The 27,141-nt window shown below is 39.2% G+C and overlaps 1 long non-coding RNA gene across 1 annotated transcript in view; it reads right to left on the reverse strand.

Moving 5' to 3' along the window:
* Positions 1-27,141, reverse strand: part of LOC138760087 (uncharacterized) — a 64,431-nt gene that overhangs the window by 21,303 nt on the left and 15,987 nt on the right. The window contains exon 2 of the long non-coding RNA XR_011355391.1: positions 12,883-12,952. This is a non-coding gene — a long non-coding RNA (uncharacterized lncRNA). The remainder of the gene's footprint in view (positions 1-12,882; positions 12,953-27,141) is intronic.

Raw genomic sequence — 27,141 nt, forward strand, 5'->3', positions numbered from 1 at the left:
CAGACAGACCTTTGATGGTCTTGTAGTAATGTTGTGGTTCAGGTGATATGTGGAGGTTCAAGAGCCTGATAGCTCCGGGTATGGAAATTTTCCTGAATCTAGAAGTACACAATTTTGGCTTCTGAAGCATGGATTGTGGAGGGTCATGTGGCCTCTCCATCTGGAACCTGGTGGGAATGTGGTTTGTGGAAGGTCAAGTGACCTCTCCTTCTGGAATCTAGTCAGAAGTCACATCACCTGCCAATCAAGGTTGGACTCTGCCTAATGTGATGGAATATTTGGGAATGTTTTTGGGAGATAAATTGGCAAAATGAGAGTAGGTTACAGACACACACTTTAAAACAGATCTTATTTGAAATATTGGAGAATTCATATCCACAGTACTTTGAAGAGGAACTATGAGCCAGGTTGTCTGTTTTGGACCTTTTTGCAAGGCTTTTGACCACTCTGCAAAGTAATTGAGAGGTTATTGTTTACCTAAAACAACAGGACCAAAAGATGAACTCCTATTGTTTGCTGGAGTAGATGAGGGGTTTTGCAAGTGAGAGAGAGAAGGACATGCTGCCTGGCAGATTGAATCTCAGAGAGAGAGACAGACAGACAGACAGACAGACAGACAGACAGACAGACAGACAGACAGACAGAAGGGAATCTTGGACTGTGTGTGACACAGAAAGCTGTAACAAGCCAGGAGAAGCTTGTTGGAACTGAAACAGAAGATCCAGAGTGGCGGATGGCTGAAAGTGCTATCTGTCTGATTGGAATAAGCAGAACAGAAAGGAATTCTGTGGGGGTAGCCTGAAAGAAAGAGGTTATCATCTGGAGAACCCTGATGGGGCAAGTTTCAACAACAAGACATTGAGGTGACTAATGGTGGTTCCTCAGTTGTAGAAATCCTGGAACTACACATCTCTCTCTGCAAATCTACAAGAACCTTCCTGAGTGGTAACCATTTACCCTTCAAACACCAAAGCTTGGTGAACTTTATACATGTTAACTCCTGTGCTCAGTATAAGAATTGCCTGCAACCAGAGAACTTGGAAGAATGAGAAGTGAGATTGAACTGTGAACCAAAGAACTTTTCTTAAATTTGCACAAACATTACATACACGTGCGCTTAGAATTAGAAAGGGGTTAAGTTAGATGAGTTAAGTTAATAGTGATAAGTTAAAGTTTGATTCTGTTTTCATGTTTAAAGATAATTAAAAACAACTTTTGTTTAAGTAACTATTTGTTGCGTTGAATATCTATTGCTGCTGGGTTTTGGGGTCCTCTGGGCTCGTAACACTACCCATTAGTACACACCTGACTATGATCCTCTTTAATCACTTAGTGATTACCTGGGCCAGACCCTCCAGCCTACAGCACTATAAAGTCAACCACATGTAGTAGCTCTTTATTTTTTGCTCTTCAGCCCTGAGACAAATTTGCTGTGGAAAATGCTGGAGGAGTCGCTAGATGGTGTGCACCACATAGGGATCAGGCTATTGTATACTGTTGAAGTTGTAGATAGTATCTGTGGTGTGCCCATGTGAGACAAGGAATGGTAGTTATAATCCTTGGTTGTGGTAAGATTGTATAGCTTTTACTACTATTGGTAGTGTTAAATCCTATGGGACTTGGTTGTACTGTGCTTGGAGAGTGCAAGTAGTTGTTGTATCGGTTGGGAGATATGACTGGTTGCACAGTGTTATGTGATTGAGAATACTTGCATGTGTTAACCCTCTTGATATGACTGGTTGCACAGTATTATGTGATTGAGAATACTTGCATGTGTTAACCCTCTTGCAATCCACTTTCTGTGTTTCAATAAAGACTATTTCTGCATTCAGCCTGAGTCGAAACCCGCTATTCTTTGAACCCACCAAACTTTTCTCTTCCCACACTACATTTGCTGTTGCAAGCAGGTTTCAAGAAGTTTGGACTGGACCTGTGTGGTCATGAAGTTTTTGGATAATACTAACCAATTTATCCTTTCCCTGTACACATCACATGCATGCAGATTCCCTGTTTTCTCTGTGTGTGTGTGTGTGTGTGTGTGTGTGTGTGTGTGTGTGTGTGTGTGTGTGTGTGTGTGTGTGTGTGTGTGTGTGTGCACCCTTACTGAGAAATGGTAAGGTGGAGTGGCCAGTCTCCTGGCTGTGAAATGAGCACCAAGAAGGGGGTTGTTTGTAGTATACAAACTCAGAGATGTGCAGTTAATGGGAGAAGTGGAATAGGAATGACATATCTACACACACACACACACACACACACACACACACACACACACACACACACAGAGTGAGTTTCCTTCATTCACAGATGACTTATCTGCAGACACTAGAAGTGGTGATGGCAGCACTGAACAATGGTTGGACACGTGACTGATAAAGCCAACAGTTTGAACGATACTGAAGGAATGGCGCGATCACTTATCCCTGCTGTCACTGAAAACAGAGTCTCTGGGGGGAATCTGACCAGCTCAACAGGTTTTGATATTCCTGTGTTGGGAAGATAACGATCGCCAACCAACTTCGCCTCACACAAGCCATACAGCCATCAAACCTCGGAGGGGTGGGTGGCTCAACAGTGGATCTTTCCCTGTACATAATCTGGCCAATACCAATTCCCGACTCTCAGAGTGAGTCCCCGAACTGTGACCAGGTCTTGTGAATGTTTGTGCAGATGGTGCAATCAGCATTGATTTGAGCAAATGGTGGGAGTGTGACCAGTAACAGTCTCCTGGCATGAGAGACCACAGCCAACAGCACAGCCAAGGTGGATATCCCCTAGGGGCTAAATCTGGATGCACAGTTGCTGGTTACCCATGGGGTAGTATGGTGCTGCTATCTGGGATATGTGCCACCATATGCCTCGTAATTCTGAAGGAGCACCTTGATGAATGGTCACCATGGTAGAGATGCTGACCGATGAGTTGGCTGTGGAATTTCAGCATAAGGAGGAGTCAGGATGGCCTTGGACTCAATAGGTTCGAAGAGTATCAAGGTTGGACATGTGTTGGAGGTGGTACTGGTGCTGCTGTTGGCAAGAAGCTCTGCACGTTCAGGGTCAGTTGGGGAATACCTCTCACTCCCTACGCATGAGAGTCATTGACAAAATTAAATGAGCCAGGGACCAATCCCTTGAACTCAAAACCCATGGGGAAGCTGGTGAACCTGTGGGGCTGGGGGGGAAGTTGACAGGACATCAGTGGGTATGGGCTGTGTGTGATGTAAATACGTCCCCAGGGTACTAACCTCTTAATTGATTGGCAAGGTATGGTGACTTCCAAGGGGCAGAATGCAGTGTGGATTGTGAGGGTCGTGTGACCTCTCCATCTGGGACCCAGTGGGAATGTGGATGGCAGAGGGTCATGTGACGTCTCCAGCTGAAACCTAGTTGGGTCACCTCACCTGACAACCAAGGGTTAGATCTGCCCACCTATGAGGCTGACGCATGATTAGTTCAAATAGGTCATGTGAACAGGCCCTGCTCTGAAAAGCCATACATGAAACCTGCTTATCCCCTTTTGCTGCTGTCTCAAGCCCATCACTGAAGTCCAGGCTGCAGGCCATGGGTGGGCACCAGAGGTGGACTGCAATAGGCCCATCCCAAATCTCAAACTATGGTAGATGCTGGAAACCAAGTTCATTGGATATAATTGTTAGTGGTAATTAATTTACTGTGCATTGGTGTGCTGTACTTGTGGGTGGATGGGCATTATGTGTTTAACCTTCGCATTCCCAATCAGGAATTGAGAATGTTTAGCAGAGATTTATTTGCACCCAATGTGGCGTTATTTGTGCATTATTCTGGGTTAGCTTGTGTGAGTGTGTGCCCTTTTGTGAGTTCTCTGTACATAAATAAAGACCACTGTTTGTTGATAACACATGTCCAACCTTGATACTCTTCGAACCTATTGATCCTATTCTGAATGCAACAGCTTCTATGCTTTCAGATTTCAGATTTATTTCAGATTTATTGTCAGAGTCTAGACATGACATCACATACAACCCTGAGATTCTTTTTTTCCAGTGGGCATGGCAGAATTACCAGTGCAAAAAATATACTGTACACAGCATAAACAAGTAAGCAAATAAAAGAGCAATCAAAGATTTTCTCAGATCAAGCAGCATCTGTGAAAGCAAAAGGTGTAAACCAACAATACAGGTCAAGGCTGTTCATTGGGATGGAGAGGGAAAGGATAGATTACCAGCATATACCAGTATGAGGTAGGACTGAACAAAGATGGGTAGGTACTTTTTACTATAAAGGCTGAAGGCCTTGTTCGAATTTCCATTATTATTCCCCAATCTCAACCTCACTTTTAGAGTTCCCTTCTTGATTTTTAGACTATTTTAGCACTCAACACCAGCCTCTGCAGATTTTCTTGTTTGGCTCTCTTCATTTTTACATACTTTTCAGAAGCTCACTGACTGAACTTGTGTTTCTTGCTAGCTTAGTCTCTTAGTCCATTTTCTTCATTTTTTTTCTGCCTATCTGTCACTGCTTCCTGCATTCCATCTCCTTCCCTTCTTGTGTTAGACTCCATCCTGCAGTTTAGCTCATGTTTGGGTACCTATAAACTACTCCACAATGAGTTAGAAACAGAAGATCCTTGAAATACTCAGCAAGTCAGGCAGCATCTGTGAAAAAGGAAACAGAGTTAACGTTTCAAGGCAAAGAGACTCTCGCTCACACACACATGCACACACACACACACACACACACACACACACACACACACACAAACATTCACACACGCGCGCACACACACACACGCACATACACACACACACACACGCACATACACACACACACAAACATTCACACACGCACACACGCACACACACACACACACACGCACACACACACACACACGCACATACACACACACACAAACATTCACACACGCACACACGCACACACACACACACACACACACACACACACACACACACACACACAAACATACACAAACAAGAAATCTTACAGCTGACATAATGAAAAGAGTGTAGTGGATCGAGGATGTAGTTAAAGTAACAGATAGTAGAAAACATAAATAAAAGGTCAAAGAGTGGCATATAAGAAGCAATAAAGGCCATGAAAGCAATCACGTTATACACTAAACAAATTAATTGTGGAATCTAGACCATTAAGGACACATGCACATGAGGAAATGGGTGTAATTTAAATGGACACTGTGCATTAATTAGGAAGTTAAGTTAAAACTAGCAGCCAGAGGATTGAAACAAAATGAATCAAAGGTTGCAAACTATTGTATTTAATTTTCCCAAATTCCAGGAGTAAATAAAAGAGGACACAAGCTAAAGAATTCACCGGTTATTGCGGGGGGAAAAAAGTGAGGTCATTGCAGGTGGATTGGCACTCTCTAGATTTAGTCACTGTAAATTTGGAGAGGAAAACTCCAAATGCTGCTTTATGGCTGATGGGCCAAGGGCAAAATCAAATGCCCACTTGTATAGGGTTAGTGTGAATTGTGAGAATGTGATTCCAGTTTATCATTTGAGCACTTAGATAAATTCAAGGTTGAAGTTTCCTTTTTTATTGTCATGTCATAATACATGAAAATGCAATGTACATGATATACTTCAACTTTTCTCAGTGCAGGAATATCTGAGGTCTTCAGAACTGAAAAAGATCAATATGAATATTTTGTAAATTAATAAAATAATAAGAAACCTGCATAGGAGAAACCTGCATAGGAGAAGGGAGCACTAAAGGAGGAGAAACATATATCACTAAAACTTAATGCATTTGGCCAAAAAGAGGTAGAACTTTAATTGCATCTGAAAGCAGCAAGAATTCAAAGTAAGAATTATTTGTGACAGTGAGTGTGCAGTAAGGCCCGATCTAAAAAGTAGTCTCTGGATTTCATAACAATTGGATGTCACATGTCTGCGTGAGATGAAAGAAAGGATGTGACTGAAAAACTAAATGTTTATTCACTAATGTGTTGAATTTTACAAGTGCAAGTAGAATAAACTTGTGTAATTCTGAACAGTTACCTGTTCATGGACCTTAAACAAAGATATCTAAATAACTGCCTGCCTTGATTAAAAAATGCTGGAGATACTCAGAAAGTCACATAGCGTTCCTTTTGTTGCAAAGATAAAGATGCATAACCAATGTTTCAGGCCTGAGCTCTTCATCAAGCGATGAGCAAAAAGCAAACAGGCACCTAAATAAAGTTGTGGGGGCAGGGGGGAGGTGGAGGAGCACTGGGTCACAGGCAAGAGGTAATAGCTGGATATGGGAGGGTAGAGGGAGCCAGGCCAGATATGTCTCAGGATGAGGTCCAGATCATCTCCTTCTTCAAAAAAACATGGTTTCCCTCTACCATCATCAACTAAGCCCTTACCTGCATCTGCTTCCTGCCCATCTGCTCTGACCCTCTCTACCCCTAGACACAAGGACAGGATTCCCCTTGTCCTCACCTACCAGCCCAGCAACCTCCACATCCACCAAATTATCTTCTGCAATTTCCATCACGTGCAACATGATCCCACCACCAGACACATCTTCCCCTCTCCTCCCCTCTCTGTCTTCCACAGGAACCACACCTTCCATAGCTAACTCGCCAACTCCTCCCTCCCCACTAATGCCTCCTAGGCACCTTCACTTGCATCACCTCCTCCCTCACCACTATCCGGGGCTCCAAGCAGTCCTTCCAAGTGTAACATAGCACTTGTGAATCTGCTGGGATCATCTAATGCATTCAGTGCTCCTGTTGTGGCCTTCTCTACTGGAGAGACTGGACCCAGACTGGACACTCAGTCTGCAACAATGGTGGGGATCTCCTAGAGGGTAACTATTTCAATTCCAACCCCCCATTCCCGTGCTGATATGTCTGTCCATGGTCTCATGCACTGCCAAACCAAGCCCACCTATAAATAGAGGAGCAACACCTAATATTCCTTCTGGGCACTCTCCAACTGGATGGTATTAACATCATTTCCTGGTTTCTGTTAGGCCACTCTCCTGTTTACCTCTCTTCCACATCCCTCTGTCTCCTTTCCTACAGCTCTCCACCCCTCCCCTCTCCATTCAGAGAGCTTTACCCTCCCCCATCACTTCTCACCTTCTTTCCCTTGTGACTTCCCATAGATATCCACCAATGACCTCTTGTCTGCCCCTATCCCCACCATTCTATTCAAGCACCTGCCTGCTTTATGCTCATATCCTGATGAAGGGCTCAAACTTGAAAAATTGATTTTGTATCTTTATCTTTGCTACATCAAGAGTGCTGCGTGACTTACTGAGTTTTTCCAGCATTTTTGTGTAAACTGTAATCAGTGTCTCCAGATTTTCTTTTTTAACTGCCTAGCTTGATTCTCTTAGTTAGACAACTTAATCTTTTAACCACCTGATGAGGATTAGGCAGCTGTTCCTGTATTGTCATATGATCCTCAATCAGTTATACCACCTGCATCAGCATTTTAATCCTTTGTGATGGGTATTGATGTATTACAGGTATTATTGTATATATTAGGGGCAAGACTACAACAATGGTACCACATATTTTAAAGAAACCTGCAATAATTAAATAAGAAGAAATTCAGAATTATGTGTAATCAGTCAATAGGCAATGCCACAATTAAGAAATGGGTACGTGAAGCAGGCTATAATGTCAGTATCACCCTTTAATGGCTGCTAAGAGTTACCAATGGGCTGACATAGCTTGCTCATGTAAAATCACTGTACAAGTTAAAAGCAGTGGTAACTTGTATTTAAACAGCATCATTAATATTTATAAAACTTTTCTTTCACAACCAGAATTTTTAAAATGGACACAGGATATATAAAAGAGATCTCCGAATGAGATGCAATCAACTGCAAGCTGTACTTGTTCATTTCTCACCACTAACTTGAGGGAAACCTAGCTTCTTGGGAAAAGATGTTCTGACTTCCAGTGAGGTGTCTTGTGAATCAGCGGTGTGGTTTTAGAAAATTGGACTTGTGCTTTGCACAGTTCTCAGATTATTAATCTGAATGTTTAGAAAATTATTCAGAACATGCACAGGCATCTTAACAAGATTCGGGCAGCTGAGCATTTCTGCTCTATCTATTAAGTTGGAAAGTTGCCTCAAGTTCTATTTTGTGACTTTTTGATCGTTTCTAAGGAGTTACGTATGTGACAGAATAATTTACTTGTATTTCAAGAATTCTAGATTAACTTGAAAGGTCAATTTCAAACACAATGTTACAAGTAATATGTTACTCTAGTCAGAAGAATCTTGTACCATTGTTACATATTTGAAACAGAAGAATCTGGCATTTTGATTAATATCTTATTAAGTAAAATAATATCCTGTTCAATGGTAATTGTGCAGTTTGTACCCATAGAATTATAGGTGAGATTATTTGAGCTATCGGTTCTGCTTTTGACAAGCTGTTATGAAAATGTGAGTGAAAAAATTATTTAAAAGTTCTTTGGCAAATTTTCAAATTAAAAGAATTCAAGTTTTATTAATATTCATTTCACAAATAAATTAAAATGTCATTTTGAAGTAAAAATGGGAATAAATTTGGAAATTCATTAAACTTTTTTTAAAGGAAAGCATGGCATGTTGAAATGCTGTTGTGAAATGCACATGCAATCTGATTATGCAGGATTTTTTTTGTGTGTGAGCTTTCATGCAAATGTTTCATGTTATTAAATGCCATGATGTCCCATTGACAGATATTAGACAGGACCCATGTTCACTGACTGAAATTGAATAAAGCTATCTCTGCTTCTTAAAAGATGGAAGACTGTTGAAACCAATCACAGTGGGAAATCATTTTGCAGTGTGGGTAGGACTGACAACGGTGATGACAGCACATGTGACAAGGTTAGTCTGGGAGTTGGGTGTCAATCAATGACATTCAGCAGTCACCCAGAAGGTCAGCATTTGCTGCTCAATCTTATTTGGTGCTGGAGAGGAATAAGCCTAGGAAGCCATTACATTGGAATAAAGTGCTGGAGAAATTCAGCAAATTACACAGCATCCAAAGTTCAAAGTTCAGATCTATTGTCAGAGTACATACATGACATCACATACAACCCCGAGATTCTTTTTCCTGTGGGCCCGGAAGAATTTGTAATTATCAGAAGTGTATAAAACTGCACTCTAGAAAAGATATGTATTCAAAGGGGACATGTAAACAAAAAGAGAAGTGTAAACAAACTGATTGTGCAAAACAGAATAAAGTAAATATCCATTAATAAATTATGGGCAAAATAAGAGTCCTTAAATAAGACTCTGATTGAGTTGGTTGTTCAGGAGTCTAATAGTGGTATGGTGGCAACTGTTCTTAAACCTGATGGCACGAGTCTTGTGGCACCTATACCTCTTTCCTGATGGCAGCAGTGAGAACAGAGCATGTCCTGGATGGTGTGGATCTTTGATGATTGCTGCTGCTCTCTGATGGCAGTGGACCATGTAGATTTTCTCAATGGTGTGAAGAGTTTTGCCTGTAATGTACTGGGCTGTGTCCACTACCTTTTGCAGCACTTTCCGCCCAGGGTTCTTGGTGCTCCCATACCAGGCCATAACATTTCATAACAAATTGTGACAAATACTGTGAGATAATCATGATAAAATATTCTGATTCTGATACAACCGGTCAGTACACTTTCCAGTTCACTTCTGTAGAAGCTTGCCAACGCTTTTGATGTCGCACCTGAACCTTGATAAACTTCTGAGGAAGAGCAGGCATTGGTGAGCTTTCTTCATAATGACATTTGTGTGTTGGGTCCAGGAAAAGACCTCTGACATAGTGAAACTCTAGAAATATAAATTTGCTCACCTTCTCCATCTCTGACCCCCCAGTGATCACTGGATCCTACACCTCTGGCTTCCCCTTTCCTAAAGTCCACAATCAGCTCCTTGGTTTTGTTTGCGTAGGAAGTAGATTTAAAAAATTGCACCTTACAGTGATGACTCTTTGTGTGCAGCTCTGACGGGAATTATCAAATATTCCCGCTCAATACTATTAAAACTCAACCCCATAACCATAAAATTAAATAGACCTGTAAATAAGGATGTCCTAAAAATGGTGGCAGACCTTGCAATTGGCAGAAATGGCAGACTCCATCAGACCACAGCACCTTTAAGCACCACGGGAGTTTTAAACAGCTGGCGACTGGGCCATATAAGCTCTGCGGGAGTCGCAAACAGCAGTTGCTCAGTCCATTAAAACATTGTGAGAGGTTTATAGAGACATCACATGGACCATTTCAACACTGCAGAAGTTGCTAGCAGCCAACCCACGAACCATTTAAAGAAGTCCTGACCATATGGACACAGGAGGCTGCAGGTTAAACTAAGAAGCTGGGCCCTGAGGCTTCTCACTCCCTACCATCCTCCTGGCCAACAAAAAATCCTTGTAAAACAAACTCGATGAACTCCAAGCCAGGTTACAACATCAGAGAGACATCAGGAAGTGCTGCGTGATGGGCTTTACAGAAATATGGCTAAATGGGGAGAGTCCTTCCAAGGGACACCGCGCTTACCAGACATGGGTATCAGGAAAAAAAAAACCAAGGGAGGTGATGTTTGTGTCATCATTAATTCATCCTAAGGCACAAACATGATGGTTATATCCCCGTGCTGTTCCCCCGATCTGGTGATCAAGTGCTGCCCATTCTAATTGTCGAGGTGTACGTTCCACCCCAAGCTAACATCAGGCTGACACTGGAGGGACTTTGATTTGCATTATAGGGGACTTCAATCGGCCAAACTGAAGAAGACTATAATGAACTACCTCCAACATGTCACATGTGAGACCAGAGGAGTCAACGCATTCGACCACTGCTACACCACCTTCAAGAATGCATACTGAACCATACCACAACCAGACCTTTTCAAGTCTGTTTACTTGGCTGTACTTGCACTTGAGTGTACAAGCAGAGACTGAAGACCACAGCACCAATAGAGAAGACGGGGCAAGTATGGTCGAAGGAAGTAGAGGATTGTCAGCAGGACTGCTTTGAATTGGGTGGACTGGACCATATTCAAGGATTAAACTTGAATGAATATGCAACATGTGTCACTGACTTCATCAAGACTGCATGTACTAGTGTATGCCCACATGTCCCCCAACCAGAAGTCTTGGATGAATGAGGGTTCGCAACCTGAGGAGTGCAAGATCAAGGGCGTTAAAGGATAGGGATCCAGATCTCTACATGAAATCCAGGTACAACCTGCGGAAGGTTATCTCTGGCACAAAGTAGCAATTCCCCAGGAAGTTAAAGACAGAGATAGATCCAGCCTACAACATAAAGGTGAGCACCATGGATAGCTGTAATACTTCATTACCTCATGAGCTGAACACCTTCTATGTTTGCCTTGAGAAGAAGAACACAACAGTGCCTATGAAAATCCCTGCAAAGGCTGAGGACCCTGTGATATCCAACTCTGAGGTCATGTCAGAATATCATTCAAGACACCCTGTCTAATCTTGATTTTTCATGCACTATTTTTATTTATTTACATAAATGTGATGCCGCAAAGCCATGAATTTTGTGACTTGTTCATGACCATGATCGAGAATTCCAAGGTAGAATCAAAGACTAGAAAAAATTGCTGGAAAAGAGGAACATATCCTCAGCAGACTAAGGTCAAGTCATTGAATCAAAGTAATTCTGTTTGCACGGTCACTTCCCAGAAGGGCAATGTTCACAGTGAGAAACCACCAGTACAGGATTAAAATGTATTAAATCCCAACAGGAACAATGGTGAATTGTTCTCAGATTACAATGGTGGGAAGAGAACATCTTCAAAATCATTGATGCATCAAAGCATACATCGAAGTTGTAGCAAATAATATTATGCAGAGTTACAATATTTGAAATAAATTCAGACAAGTGCCAATGACAAAACATCGTGAACTTGAAAACTTTTCTATAACAAGTGCTGAAGAATTTAGATAATTAAAATTTTTAAGAAGTCAATAATTTGTAAACAGAATAACATGGTTGGAGTTGATTCAATTAATTGATCTTTCTTGACATCATTTCACTGCAAATCTAAGCCAAATAGAGCTGTTTATTGCAGATGCTACAAAATCACACAGACACATGTCTGAAATAGTTATATATACCTATGAGAATTTACAAGTTATATTTCTCGATTGGATCAAAGCAGGAGCAAAATAAATCTGCACCAACCTGAATTAAAAAGCCAGGAAGAGAAAGAGTTAATTGAAGTAGACAGTAGAGCAAGGCAACAACAATTGCAGTGGTACTTAAAGTAGACAAAGTACTTTAGCCTTGTGACTTAGTTAATATCTTACAGATTTGTGATCTCCCTTTCCTCTATTGACAACATTCACCAGGAGCACTGCTTAAAAAGGGATCAAAGAATTATTGAGGATCTCTGGAAAGATGATAAACTAGAAGAGTTTTTAGCTAAAATTGAACTGCCAACATTGCAAGACGAGGGGCAAAACAAACTGATAAAACCATTTGAAATAGAGGAAGTACAGGATATATTTAAAAAGCTGCCGAACAATAAAACACCAAGAGAGGATGGATTTCCAATAGAATTTTATAAAACATTTAGACAGTTATTAATTCCTCCTCTCCTGGAAGTAATGAATCCGGTAGAAGAAACACAAAACTTACCAGACTCATGTAAGACAGCAATAATTACAGTAATATCAAAGACGGGAAAGGATCCATTAACACCAGCATCATATAGACCAATATCCCAACTTAACTCAGCTTATAAGATAATAGCAAAATTATTAGCAAACAGATTGGCTGACTGTGTACCAAAAATAGTAAAACAAGATCAAACTGGATTTGTCAAGAAAAGACGAACAGCGGACAATGTCTGTAAACTTATTAATTTAATTCATGCAGCTCAAGGAAGTAAAAACGGTGGTAGTTACCTTAGATGCAGAAAAAGCCTTCGACAGGGTAGAGTGGAACTACTTATTTAAAGTATTATAGAAGTTCAATCTGCAGAAAAATAGATTAACTGGATTAAAGCATCATATAATGGACCATTGGCAAAGGTAGTAAATGGATATGTATCAAACCAATTCAAATTAAGTTGATCAACTAGGCAGGAATGTCCATTATCCCCCTCATTGTTCACCTTAAAAATAGAACCATTGACAGAGCTGATAAGAATAGAAAATAAAATAAAAGGGATAAAAATAAAGGAGAAGGAGTATAAAATCAGTTTATTTGCAGATGACATCATAGTATACCTAACAGAACCACAGATATCAATAAAAGAATTACATAAGAAATTGAAGGAATATGGAGAAATATCGGGGTATAAGGTCAATGCAAATAAAAGTGAAGTGATGCCAATGAGTAATGTGAATTATATAGAACTTAAAAAAGAATCACCATTTAAATGGTAAACACAAGCAATCCGATACCTAGGTATCAGGTTAGACAATAACTTAAGCCACTTGTAGAAACTAAATTATCAGCCATTAATAAAGAAATTGCAGGAAGACTTAGGACATTGGAAAGAATTACCACTTATGTTGATATGGATGGTGAAATGCATTAAAATGAATGTGTTCCCAAGGATACAATACTTATTTCAAACATTACCAATTCCCTTAACAGAGAAATTCTTTGTTGAACTAAAGAGAATAATAAGGAAATTCTTGTGGATAGTGGGGGGGAAACTGAGGGTAGCACTAGATAAATTAACAGAGAGGTATAACCAAGGTTGTTTATATTTACCAAACTTCAGAAATTATTATAGAGCCACACAATTAAGGATTTTATCAGATTTTTATCAGATGAGAGAAAAGCCAGACTGGACTCAGATAGAACTAGATAAAATAGGAGAGAAGGTACCGGAACATATACTTTATAAGTGGGATGAAAATCTGGTGCAATATAACAGCTCACTAGTATTGCATCATTTACTTAATATATGGAAGAAGATACACATAGAAAGGAAAAAAATGAATTACAGATACAATGATATTTAAAAGATTTATAACAAATATGTACATTAAGCTGCAAGGTAAGGAAAATGATGAAATAAGCTATGAACCCAAACAAAAGTGGGAAAAAGGACTTAAATATAAAGATAAAGAATGAAACATGGGAAAAGTTATGTTCTGTAACTATGAAGAATACAATAAACACAAGGTTACACATGATACAGTATAATTGGTTACACAGGTTACATATTACTCCTCAAAAATTAAAAGAATGGGATCCAACAATATCAGATAGGTGTTTTCGCTGTAAAAATGAAATGGGAATAACAATACATGAAAATTGGGCATGTACTAAAGTGAATATGTTTTGGGAAGAACTAAATCATATATTAAATAAAATCACAAAAAACAACATACCAAAAAATCCAGAGATCTTTCTTTTAAGTACATAAGAAGTAAAGAATTAGGCCTCAAATTAGATAAAGCGCAAAAAAGATTCATTATGATAGCCTTAGCAGTAGCAAAAAAATGTATAATGTCAACTTGGAAAATGGAAGAGAGCCTGAGAGTACAGCAATGATACATGGAAATGAATAAATGTATTTTATTGGAAAAAAATAACATATAATTTAAAAAATAAAATCACATTGTTTGAACAAATTTGGGAACCGTGCATGGAATGTAACAGAGAGAGCTTGCCTCAGACCTCCATCCCCTAAAATGATAAAATGATAAGACAAAACGATTAGATTTAGTGTGTAAAAGTAGATGACAAGTTTTTCTATTGTTTTTCCCTTGAGTGAGAACGTTGTTTTATGGTTTTATTTTATTGTATATGTTGAATATTTATTGGTTTTGGAGGGGGGTGGGAAGGGGGGAGGGAGGGAAGGGGGGAAAAAAGGGGGAATATGTCACTGTGTATATTTAATGAGAAACATTTGTACATATTTTGGTTGATATGGTTCATAGTGTGAGAAATTTAAAAAATTAAAAAAACAATGGGGAAATAACTTCTTCATACATGGCCAGGCTGTGAGATTGATGAACGATGTTCAAAACACAAAAGCCTGCAGACACCACGATTGAAATAAAAACACAATGTTGGAGAAACTCAGCAGGTCAAACATGTGCCTCGTGGTCCAGAGAAGCACTGTTTCATCTAGATACATATAAATACCCAGATGATGATAAACTTGATCTTGAAATAACTGCCATATACTAACTATTAAGGCTTCAATCCCATTCCAGTGAGAGCACCTGCATGGGGTTGGAAATGTTCAAAAATATATTTTCATGGACTGTACTTTAATTATTATGAAGTGGGGGGGGGGGGGAGGGGGTTGGGGTGGAGGAACAGAATTTCTTAAGCTCCTTGATAGTTTCTCAAAAAGAATATATAGCGGAGCTGCTGCAATGGCACCACTGCCATTGGTGCGGACCTGCGGAGAGTGGGGAGTGGAGTGACAAGGCTCCCATGGGGTCCAACCGCTCAATCAAACTGCCATCAGCTGCTTACAGGCTTTAAATGGTCTTTAAATGGAGCCAACAGTGGTTTTATTTAAAAATGCTGCCAAGATGGAGGTGCCTATGATTGGCAGCTGGCTCAAGGTGTTACAGACACCAGGGTAGCAGAGGACTAGCGCAAGGCACCAGAAACTGGGGAGGCCACCCACTCCCCCACCCCATTTGAGAAGGAGAAGCAGAGGAGATAGCCCACAGGATGGTGACCATGGTGGCGAACCACTGAGGGACTCTGCGGCTGAAGAAAATGCAGGCAGCGGGCTGCTGGTGACTTGAGGTGAGGAGCCCACGCAGGCTGCCAGCTGCTGACAACTGCATTGGAGGGATTCACTCCAGGCTGCAGGCTGCTGGAGACTGGCTCATGACTGGCTGAAGGAGTGCCAGGTATGGGAACTGGGATGCGAGAGGGTGCCAATGGTGCTGAAGGATCTGGAGCTTGGGCTGCTGATGGTTTGGACTGGACCCGGTGTGGCTGAGGGGGGCTGCAGAAGTGTTGGAGGTAAATCTAGAACACTCAGTGACTCTAAAGTAGGGGTGTCAAACTCAAATTCACGGAGGGCCAAAATTAAAAACTTGGACTAAGTCGAGGGCCGAACTAAATATTTATTGAAAATTTTCAACAACATCTGCATGTTTTCTCTTCTTTCAACATATGTAATGTTAAACTTTAGGATATAACTTTAGGAGGATAATGTTACAGGTCAGGAGTAGGTAGTTCAAGTTCACCCTTTGCTTGACCTGAGGGAAACCTATTTGGTCCCTGTGGAGATGTAGTCAGCATTCACAGGCTGTGTCCATTTTGGCCTGCATCAGGACTCAGCATTTCCTCCTCACTCCTCAGGCTCTAGGCTTCTATTCACCCTCGACCCACCGTCCCTCTACCTGACCAGTCCTTTACCCAACCTCTACTCACCCCTCACTCCACTCGCTCTGCCTCTACCCACCCCATCCTATACACGCCCCTCTACTGCCTCTCCCCTCAACCTGTTCCTCCCTCTACCCGTCTCTCACCCTCTAATCACCCCTCCCCTACTCGCCCTGCCCCTCCCCTTTTACCTCTTCCCTATCCACCCCTCCTTCTACTCATCCCTCCCTCTAATTGCCCCTCGCACCACCATAACTTCACCTGCCCATTACTTCCCTCTGCCCACCCCTGCTTGCCCACCCACTCAGGCCCAGCGCGCTGCCGATCAGCCTTTGTGGACAGCCACCATCTCTCTCTTCACGTGCAGGGCCGAACCAGCCGTCCTTGGGGTCCGCGCGGGTGCAAGCCCTGAAGGCCGTGGCGACCAGGACAAGTGCGCTCGCGCTGTGGAAGGGCCGTCCGGTGCCAGTCGCAGAGGGCTCGCGCTGCCCGGGGGCCGTGCGCAGCCTGCCATGCGGGTCGCGCTGACAGGAAATCACAGGCACTCACCAATCCGCCGCACCACTCGACAGGTGGGAGAAGTGACTGGTTGTACGGGGAGCCTTCCAACCGGCTTGCCGGCTGATGACATCGACAGACTTCTCGTGTTACAATTTCTCGTGTTACAATGGGGAAGGATGTGCAATGAAGGGGGAGGATGGTAGGGGTGACATTACCAAAAAACATCGGCGGGACACCTCTAATACATTTTTGAAATGATCTTGCGGGCCAAATATAATTATATCGCGGCCAAATTTGGCCCGTGGGCCAGAGTTTGACATGTGTGCTCTAAAGGGACTCTCTTTTACTTTTCATTCTCTGACTGTAAGAGATGCTTCAGGCAATTTCTGCCAATGGCGAACCTGCCTGCCTTACGGCAGACGAAAGCAAGTTTCATGCAATATTGCACTGCCTTTATTACATGACAATAAATTGAACCTTGAAATGGATCATGGATGGACAGGATGTGAACTGAATGTTCTACCAAAGATTTAAACTATATATATATTAACTTGTCACGCTTTATCAGAAGAGGTAGTTTCATTCATTTCATTCAACTTGCTGCACTATTACCATTTAGTGTCAGTGAAAATTGTCAAATGAACATTAAAGTATTACAAGTACACTCAGATTTAACAATGAAAGATGATCGAGTCAGCTTTTCATAAACCTTAGATAATGCCACATTCCACAACAGATTACACTCCTGCTGAGTTCCTCATGTGTAGAAGACTCTGAACATAATTGAGCTTTTCAGCCAAACCATGAGAAGAGAGTGGAAGGAAGATAATCATGACTCAAGTCATGGAGAGAAACAATTCCAACACAGTGAAATATGAAAGTCTGCCGATTCTGAGTTTGTCATCAAATCACAGAAATGCTGGACGAACTCAAGAAGTCTCACCCATACCTCCTTCAAGGTATGAGTGAAAAGCAGGCAGGTGTCTGAATTAAAATTCTGGGGACAAGGGAAGAAAAGGCAGGAGGAGGAGTACAGACTAACAGATGTCTGTTTTTAATCCAAACACAGCGACAGACTTTGAATGTTAACAAATGTCGGAGTTAAAAGTTGAAGTGTGCTATGCAGGGTGACCTCTTAGTGGTGATAAAAATCAAAAGTGTACATGTAAATGGCTTAATTCCTCAAAAAGACTTAATTTCAGGAATATTAAAAGGTTTTGCTTGTGAATATCTTCCATGGGTTGATCCAGATGATGCTGTGCAAGAAACAATAGAAAATTCAATTGGGTTGAATCAGGAAGTCAATATAAGTTTCTCGGAAATGATCAAAGCAACAAAATAATACTTGCAAATAGATTAAATATGTAAACAATTTGTTCATGCAGGTTGCTCATTGTTGAGAATGTAAATGAATAACAAAGTGTTGTTAGAGTTATAAAACTCAGTTGTACATGTTCTAGGGTGGGCAACATTTTTTTAAACTCACTATGCCATAGTGCTCTGTGATTAGTAAGGCATTACTAATTAGTAAGGCATTAGGTGGTATGTGAGTGGGAAGAAAAAGTTTGAAAACCACTGTTTTAATAATACCTAATTGACTCGTTATGTGCATGGTTTCATAGCTCCAAAGGAAATGGGCCAATGATCAATTTTTCTTAAGCAAAATATTTCAGTAACAATTGGGTCTAGAGCAATGATTCTCACTCACATACCACCTTAAGTAATCCTTTACTAATCACAGAGCACTGATGGCATAGGGATTACTTAAGGTGGAATATGAGTAGCCCTGTAAGTAGTTCTTCATAATTCCCTGGTGTACAGGTCGGAAGGACATGCACAAAGATTACAGTTCCATTTTCTCCTTCCATACCTGCTTCTCCTCCCTCCTCTTCCAACTCTTCTCTTCCTACCACTCCTCTGATTTTCTTTTCCTTTATTTACAGGATGTGGATGGTGATAAGTAACACCACCATTTTCTGTCCATCCTTGATTGACCCTGAACTAAGGTGACAGTTAAAACTTCTGTCTGGAGTTGTATATAGGTCCAAGTGGAGGAAGCAGGCAGATGTCCATCCCTAAAATGACATCTGTGAATGAAGTAGGCTTTTACAATGATCAGGTCCTTCCTTGTGCGCACTTATTGAGACAAGCTTTTCTTCAACAAAAGTGTAAGATTATTTAAATACTTGAATTTAATTTTTTCTGTAGACATGGAGGGATTCAAGTCATTGTTTTGGATCAATTAACTAGAATCTTGATTCCTTTGCAGTAACTGAACCAAACTCATTTTTTTCCTATTTAATCTTCATTTCCTCTCCTCATCTTGCTCCAATTATTCCTCCTTTTCCTTTTTTTCTTCTTGTTTTATGTCTTCCTATACAATGGACTTGCGCTCTACCTTTCTGATGGACTGATACCATCCCAGGCCACAGATGATACTTGAAGCATGAAGTCCTGTCTTGTGGAAAATGTAAGGTACCATCTGATGGTCCAGTATCACATTGATGACATTCTTTTTTAAATTTCACATCTGGTTGTAACTCTACTCTTCACACCACCTAAAGGAATGGCTTCAACCTAAGACTCAATGTGGACAAGATAAATTAGATGTTTGTGGAATTCAGGAAGACCTGGAATGACCACCCTCCACTTCACATCAACAACTCTGTAGTAGAGTGAATGGATAGCATCATTTCCTTGGAGTGACCTAGTCTGGAATCACAATATCTCCTCACTTGTCAGGAAGGTGCAACAGTGACTGCACTTACTGAGAAGGCTGAAGTGGGAAGGGCTACCAGCTTTCTACATGATCTCTATCAAGACCATTCAAGCCAGCTGCATCACAGTGTATCAAAGGTCAATCCACAGGACCAAAGAGTGGCAGAGAGGATCACTCTCTCCCCTCTCTGCCCCCATCGATATGACCTACCAGGATCAATGACTGAACAGTGCACACTAAATATTTGAGGACCCTTTCCACCTCACAGAAAGCATTTTTCAGCTGCTCCAATCAGGAAAGTGATACAGAAGTACCAGAGCCAGCACCACCAGGCTGAGGTACAGCTTCTTCTCACAGGCAGTAGGTGCTTTCACTCTGAGATCCTGGTAAATTGGTGTGTCAATGACCCGTGTTTATAGCCGGGCCGGGTCAGTTGGGAGCATTCACACTGAACCAAGAAAAGCCAGTTCAGTGCGACCTTTTACACAGCCCAGGTCAAAATGAGGTGGGACCTGCAGTGATACATCATTGGTATCCCAGAAAGGCAGGGAACCCTTTCACACTGGAGCTGAAGCGTTTCGCATCAGCTCTGATACGACTACCTTGGCGGGTAAGTACCGGGACGAAAATGACCCCAGCATACCATGTTGGTACTGTTCACACAGGCAGGTGAAATGGCAAAAAAAAGGCAAATAAATACCAGCTTTCAGTGGCAGTGTGAAAGCACCAAGTGAGAATGCTGAATGACCAAATAAACTGCTCACACTAACCACCTGAGATTTTCATATTCCCGAAACATTATATATTTATTTATTTATTGAACATCTTGCTCCATCCCCAGCCTTTCCTTCATCAACTTTCCTGGTAACCTCCTCAATAAAGGTTTTTTCTTTTTAAAATATTGTTATTGATTTTAATAAAGAACTTATACAAATAAAAATAGTACAATTAAATAAAATGATGAATACAGTTACAGAATAAATAAGACACTACATACATAAATCATATCTGTAATTCTTTTCTTTATAAAATATTTTGAATCTTATTTAAATCATTAACAATTAAACATCTCAATTCCTATTATATTTAAGAAATATTCTCAAAATATGATCTAAATTCTGCACTCCAAACAAGAAGAAATTATCATTTATTTTCAAGGGACGTAAAATTTCTTTTATTTAAAAAAATTCTCTACCCTTTTCTTCTCCTTCTATAATATAATCAATATTTACAATTCTCAACTAAACAAAACAATTATCTACTATACTAACAAAAAAATAAGGAAAAAAAACCTTTAAATCAATACCTCTAAACAAGGTTATCTGAAAAAAAAAGGATACATGGGAATCAGGGAATCAATGGCACCAACCTGGAACCAGACAGCACTGCACCAATGCATCTAAACACCCTAATTCTTTAGGTTATGATAAATGTCCATAAATGGGCCCCACATCTTATGGAAGTTAATATTTATATCTTTAATAGTGTATCTGATTTTTTTTTCTAAACCAAGGTAAGATATGATATCATTTAGCCATTGTGTATGTTTAGGTGGGGTATTGTCTTTGCATTTAATCAAATTTGCCCATCTGGCCACCAAAGAAGTAAAAGATAAAATTCGATTTTGAGTTGGAATCCGTAAAACATCATCTTATTGAAAGATCCAAATAAAGCAATTAAGGAACAGGGTTCTACTTGCACCTTAAAAATCACCAATAAAATTTGAAAGATATCTTCCCAAAATTTTTCTAAACGAGAGCAAGCCTAGAACATATGAATTAACGAAGCCTCAAAAATTTTGCATTTGTCACATAAAGGATTACAATCTGAATAAAAGCAAGATAGTTTTACTTTAGACAGATGAACTCTATAGACCACCTTAAATTGCAACAATGTTGTACACAGAAGGTCGTATGTTAATCAGATTACACATATAGTCCCAAACCTCATCTGAAAGTGATAAATACAAATCCTGTTCCCAATCATTCTTGATCCTAACTAATGAGACTATTCTTAAGTCCAATAAATTGTTATAAATAATTGATGTTGAGCCTTTATGAGAAAACTAAACATCAAAAAATAAATCAAGAATATTTATATCAGGAATCTGCAGAAAGTCAAGGATCTTTGATTGAACAAAATTTCTAACCTTTAGATACCAAAAAAAAATGAGTGTTTGGTAAGTTAAATTTTACCACCAATTGCTCAAAGGAACTCAAACTTTTTTAAATAAAAAGATCTTTAAAACATTTAATACCTAACCTATGCCAGTCCTTAAAAACAGTACCTAATAAAGAAGGTTGAAAAAGCTGGTTAGTTATAATAGGACTGACCAGGGAAAAACTTGGAAATCCAAAAAAACTTCTGAATTGTTCCCATATTCTCAAACTATGTTTCATTAATGGGTTATCATTCAGTTTATAAAAGGAAAAGGGTAGAAAGAACTCTAAAATTGCCAATATAGATGTGCTTTTAGTAAAATTGAATTCCATTTCTACCCATAGAGAGTGGTCAACTCATTTATTGAACTGCACCAAAAAAAATCAGATTATGAATAATGATTGCCCAATAATAAAATCTAAAATTAGGAAATGCCAATCCACCATTTCTTTTAGTCTTTTGAAGATGAGCTTTATTTAATCAGGGGTGTTTCCCGTGCCATATGTAAGAAGAGATAAGCGAATCCAGTAAATCAAAACAGGATTTAGGAATAAAAATTGGTAAAGATTTGAAAAGTTACAAAAATTTAGGTAAAATGTTCCTTTTAATAGAATTAATATGTCCAATCATAGTAATAAATAAAGGTAACCATCTCAATAACAATGATTTGACCTGATTAAATACAACAGAATTGTTGTAATTCCTAGTAATTGTAATTCAAAGATAGATAAATTGATCGTTCAGTCTTAAAAGAGAAATTAGAATATCTTAATAAGAAATGCTTTAAGGGTAAGAGTTCACTTTTATGCAGATTTAATTTAAAGACAGATAACTGTAATATCAGCAAATAAAATTAATTTGTTTGATTATAGAAACATCAGGATTGGATATAAAGTGCAAAAGATCATCTGCATATAAGGAAACCTTATGTACGATACCATTCCTATATATCCTTTTAAAATTTCTACTTTCCTGAGAGCAATTGTTAGAGGTTCTAGTACCTGGTTAAAAAGCAAAGGACTTAAAGGATAACCTTGATGGGTACCCTGCTGAAGCCTAAAAAGTTTTGATTGCTGTGAATTAGTAAGAATTAAGGCAGTAGGACATAAATATAATAATTTAACCTATTTAATAAAACATGGTCCAAAATTCAATTTTTCCAAAATGGCAAATAAATTTTCCCATTCCACCTGATCAAAAGTCTTCTTGGCATCTAAAAAAAATACATTTTGGATCAGGAGTAGCAGGTGAATATATGTTGACAGAGTGGTTAAGAAGGCATTTGGTATGCTGGCCTTCATAAATCATAGCATAGAGTATAGGAGCTGGGAAGTGATGATGCGACTGTTTAAGGCATTGGTGAGGCCAGATTTGGAGTATTATGTTCAGTTCTGGTCTCCAAATTATAGGAAGGATATAGATAAGGTGGAAAGGGTGCAGAGAAGATTTACAAGGATGTTGCCTGGCTTAAAATACCTAGAGTACAGAGAAAGATTGAAGAGATAAGGACATTATTCCTTGGAATATAGAAAATTGAGAAGGGATTTGATAGAGGTGTTTAAAATTATGAAAGGAATAGATAGGCTAGATGCAAGTAGACTATTACCCCCTGAGAGCAGGGGAGGTTGAAACAAGAGGACACAAATTGAGGGTAAGGGGGCAAAATTTTAGGAGAAACAATAGAGGATGCTTCTTCACTCAGAGAGTGGTGACTGAATGAAATAATCTTCCGGAGGAAATAGTTGAGGCAGAGTCAATTCTTTCATTTAAGAGGAGGCTGGATATATAAATGGATAAGAGGGGGTTAGAGGGTTATAGGCAGAGAATAGGTGAGGGAGCTAGTGGAGTTGTTTGTGTAACCTGGCATGGACTTGTAGGGCCGAGATGGCCTGTTTCCATGCCATAAACTGTTATATGGTTAAAATATTCAATAATTGATGTATATTAAAATAAGAATATTGCTTCTTAATAAAACCAGTTTGGTCCTCAGAAATAATTAATGGTAAAGTATCTCTAATCTAAGGACCAAAGGTTTGGACAAAATCTTCATATCCACATTAAGTAATAAAATAAGCCTATATGGTACATTCAATGGGGTCTTTTCCTTTTTTTCAAAATAAAATAGATTCAAGACTCATTAAAAGGTAATGGAAGCATCATCAAACACAGATCTTCAATAAGGTAATATAGAAAAAGATTTATAAACTTCAACAAGATATCCATCTGGTCCTGGAGATTTACCAGATTGTAAGGAGGAAATCGCTAGTAATATTTTCTCATGAGAAATTGGAGCCTCCAGACTTGTATGTTTATTCTGATAAAGTGTAGGCTGATTTAGGCAGTACAAGAAATCCAATACTGAAATATAATTTTAGTTAAATTCAGATGTATAGAGTTTAGAGTAGAATTCGCTAAAGGTATCATTTATTTTAAAGTGGTCAGTAGTCACTGTATCATCTCCCATTCAAATCTCTTTTTTTTAGCAGGCATTCCTTTCAGTTGGCTAGCCAAAAGCTTGCCAAACTTTTCATTATGAATGTAAAAATAACTCTTACTCCTCAACAGTTGCTTTTTGATGGGGTAAGTAGAAAGAAAATCAAATTTAGTTTTAAGCTCAACTCTCATTTTATATAAATCTGGACTTTTATCTTGAGCGTATTGTAAATCAATTATTTTGATTTGATTAATTAATTCCAATCTTTCTTATTTATCTTCTTATTCATATTAGCTGTATAAGAAATAATTTGCCCTCTCAGATATGCTGTCATTGTATCCATACAATTAGATTAGAAATAGGTGGGGGGAAAATAAAAAACTGTATTGGTTTTTTTCCATAATTTTTTTTTTTTTAAAACTCATTATCTGAGAGTAAGGTCGAATTAAAATGCCAATACCTTTTTATGAAAGGAATGTCAGTCAAACTCAGACAAGATAACAGGAGCATAATCAGATATAATAATTCCTTGATATTCACATGATTTGGTCATTGAAATCAATTGATTATCTTTTAGAAATAATCAAATCTAGAATAGGAATGATGCACATTTAAAAAAAAAGTATATTCTCTATTATTAGGATATAAAAAAAGCCAAACATCTGAAATACCAAAATTTGTTTAAAAAGAGTGGATTACAGCTGCTTATTTAGTAAGAACTGCTGGTTTAGAGGAAGAATGATTTAAAGCAGTATTTAGTCAACAATTAAAATCACCTCCAAAAATCAATGAATATTGACTTAAATCATGTAGGCTGAAAAAAAATCAAAAAATACTGGCTCATCACTGTTCAGGGCATATACGTTAGCCAACACCACCATTTTATTATATAATTTACCTGTAAGAATAATGTAACAGTCTTGTTTGTCTGATATAGTGTTATGAAGTACAACTGGAATATTTTGATTAATTAAAATGGAAATTCCCCTGATTTTAGCATCAGTAGAAGAATGAAAACATTGACCCTTCCATTCGAACATGAGCCTATCTTTGTCAGAATTCCTAAAATAAGTTTCTTGAAGAAAAACAATATCTGCCTTTAAATACCTAGCATGGTACTCAATGACCTGTAATTGTCCCATTCATACCTTTAATATTCCAATGATATAAACCTAATAGAGGAAATCATGGAACTTAATTAATATTAATTGGTGTTATATAGATGCTCCAGCTGCATATGTCACTGTTCCAAAAGCTGTCATCTTCAAACCATGCTGAAACACAAAATATGTAAAACATGAAATACAATAATCTTGAAAATCCCATACAAACCCAAGCAAACACCCTCCCTTCCAACCCTCCCTATTCCGAAGGTTGCCAAACAGAGTTGCAATCAGCTCTCGAAAATACATCAAACCCCACTCACTTCTGCTGTAGATCTTATTACAGCTCCTGATATTTAAAAAAACCCTGAATAGTTAATAAATTTTCCACACAAATATGTGCAGTATAATTGTTTCTGATTTCAGCAAGCATGATGAAAAAAAACTCCCTACCCAACTTCATTAAGCTTTTATAAAAAATATTTCAAACTCAGTAACTTAAATACTTAACCTTTCAAATAACAATGGGAAAGAAACTTTCCAAAAATGAGAGAGAAGAGAATTCTCCCGCCCCCCCCCCCACCTGAAACAGATAAAATTCAGACTCAAAGTGTTAACTCATGATGGACTTGAAGTTAAAGCAGGATCAGACAAAACCTTGTGGCTGTCCTCCATGGATTTAAAAAATTTATTGCGGCCATCATCCGTAATAATCCTCCGCCATGCTGGATACAACAATGACAATCTGAGTCCTTGGCTGTAAACTTCAGCCATGACCTCAGGGTACTTTCTCCGCATCTCCTGTGACTTCAGTGCAGAAATCTTCAACAAATCTAATATGTTTGCCCTGATAGGTCAGGTCTCGTTGCAAGGGACCTATCAAATAGCTCATTCATTTTCTTCAAAATAGTGAAAACAAAGAATTACCAATCATGGGTGATTTTCGGCTTGGAATCAATGAGTAATGTGCTCTATTGAGCATGGGATGAGGATCTAAAAAGTCTTTTCCCCACACCTCTTTAAGTAATTTAGAAAAGAATTCAATCAGCTGTCTTTTCTCAGTATCTTCTTTTAAGCCCTAAATACTAATGTTATTACGATTATTCTGGGGCCCCCAAGTCGACCACCCGCAAAGTTCACTCACAATTGCTCACAACTGTTTCTTCAGAATGACTTTCTAGCCTCTCAATTCAATTATTCACCGATACCAACAAACAATCTTCATTTATTGAGATTGAGAGTAAAACCTTTTCAAGCTTGACATCGATCTCTTGATAGCATTCTTTCATGGCTGCATTTAATTGTCTCGTTATCTCATATTAGTTATGAGGTCTGAAGTCAGAGGGACTGCTTCTTCTTTACCCTGTTTTGCTGCCTTGGCACCTCGTGTTGATGTAATTTTCAGAAATAAAGTTGTATTAAATAGCAAAGGAACCAAGGTTAAGTCATTTTGGCAAAACAAAATTGAATAAGTGTAAAATGTTAAAAAGCTGCCAGGAACTCTTGACTACTACCCCCTACAGCATGTAGTCGCCAGCCGGAAATCCGAAAAACTGTAAGATTGGTTAAGCACAATCTACCACGCATTATCGGTAGTGTAAAGACCCATACTCAAGAAAAGGAACATATACAAAAGAAATAAATGTAAACAAAGAAAAAAATATTAAAAAACTGTGCAATGCAAAATAAAATTAGTAATAAATGATGTGCAAAGTAAGAGTCTTTAAATGAGTGTCTGATTGAGTTTGTCGTCGAGGAGTCTGATGGTGGAGGGTAGCAACTGTTCCTGAACCTGGTGGTCCAAGTCTTGTGGCACCTAGACCTCTTTCCTGACGGCAGCAGTGAGAACAGAGCACGTGCTGGGATCCTTGAAGATTGCTGCTGCTCTCTGATGGCAGCATTCCCTGTAGATGTTCTCGATGGTGAGGAG

Source organism: Narcine bancroftii, chromosome 4 (assembly GCF_036971445.1).
Source record: "Narcine bancroftii isolate sNarBan1 chromosome 4, sNarBan1.hap1, whole genome shotgun sequence".
Classification (NCBI taxonomy): Eukaryota; Metazoa; Chordata; class Chondrichthyes; order Torpediniformes; family Narcinidae; genus Narcine; species Narcine bancroftii.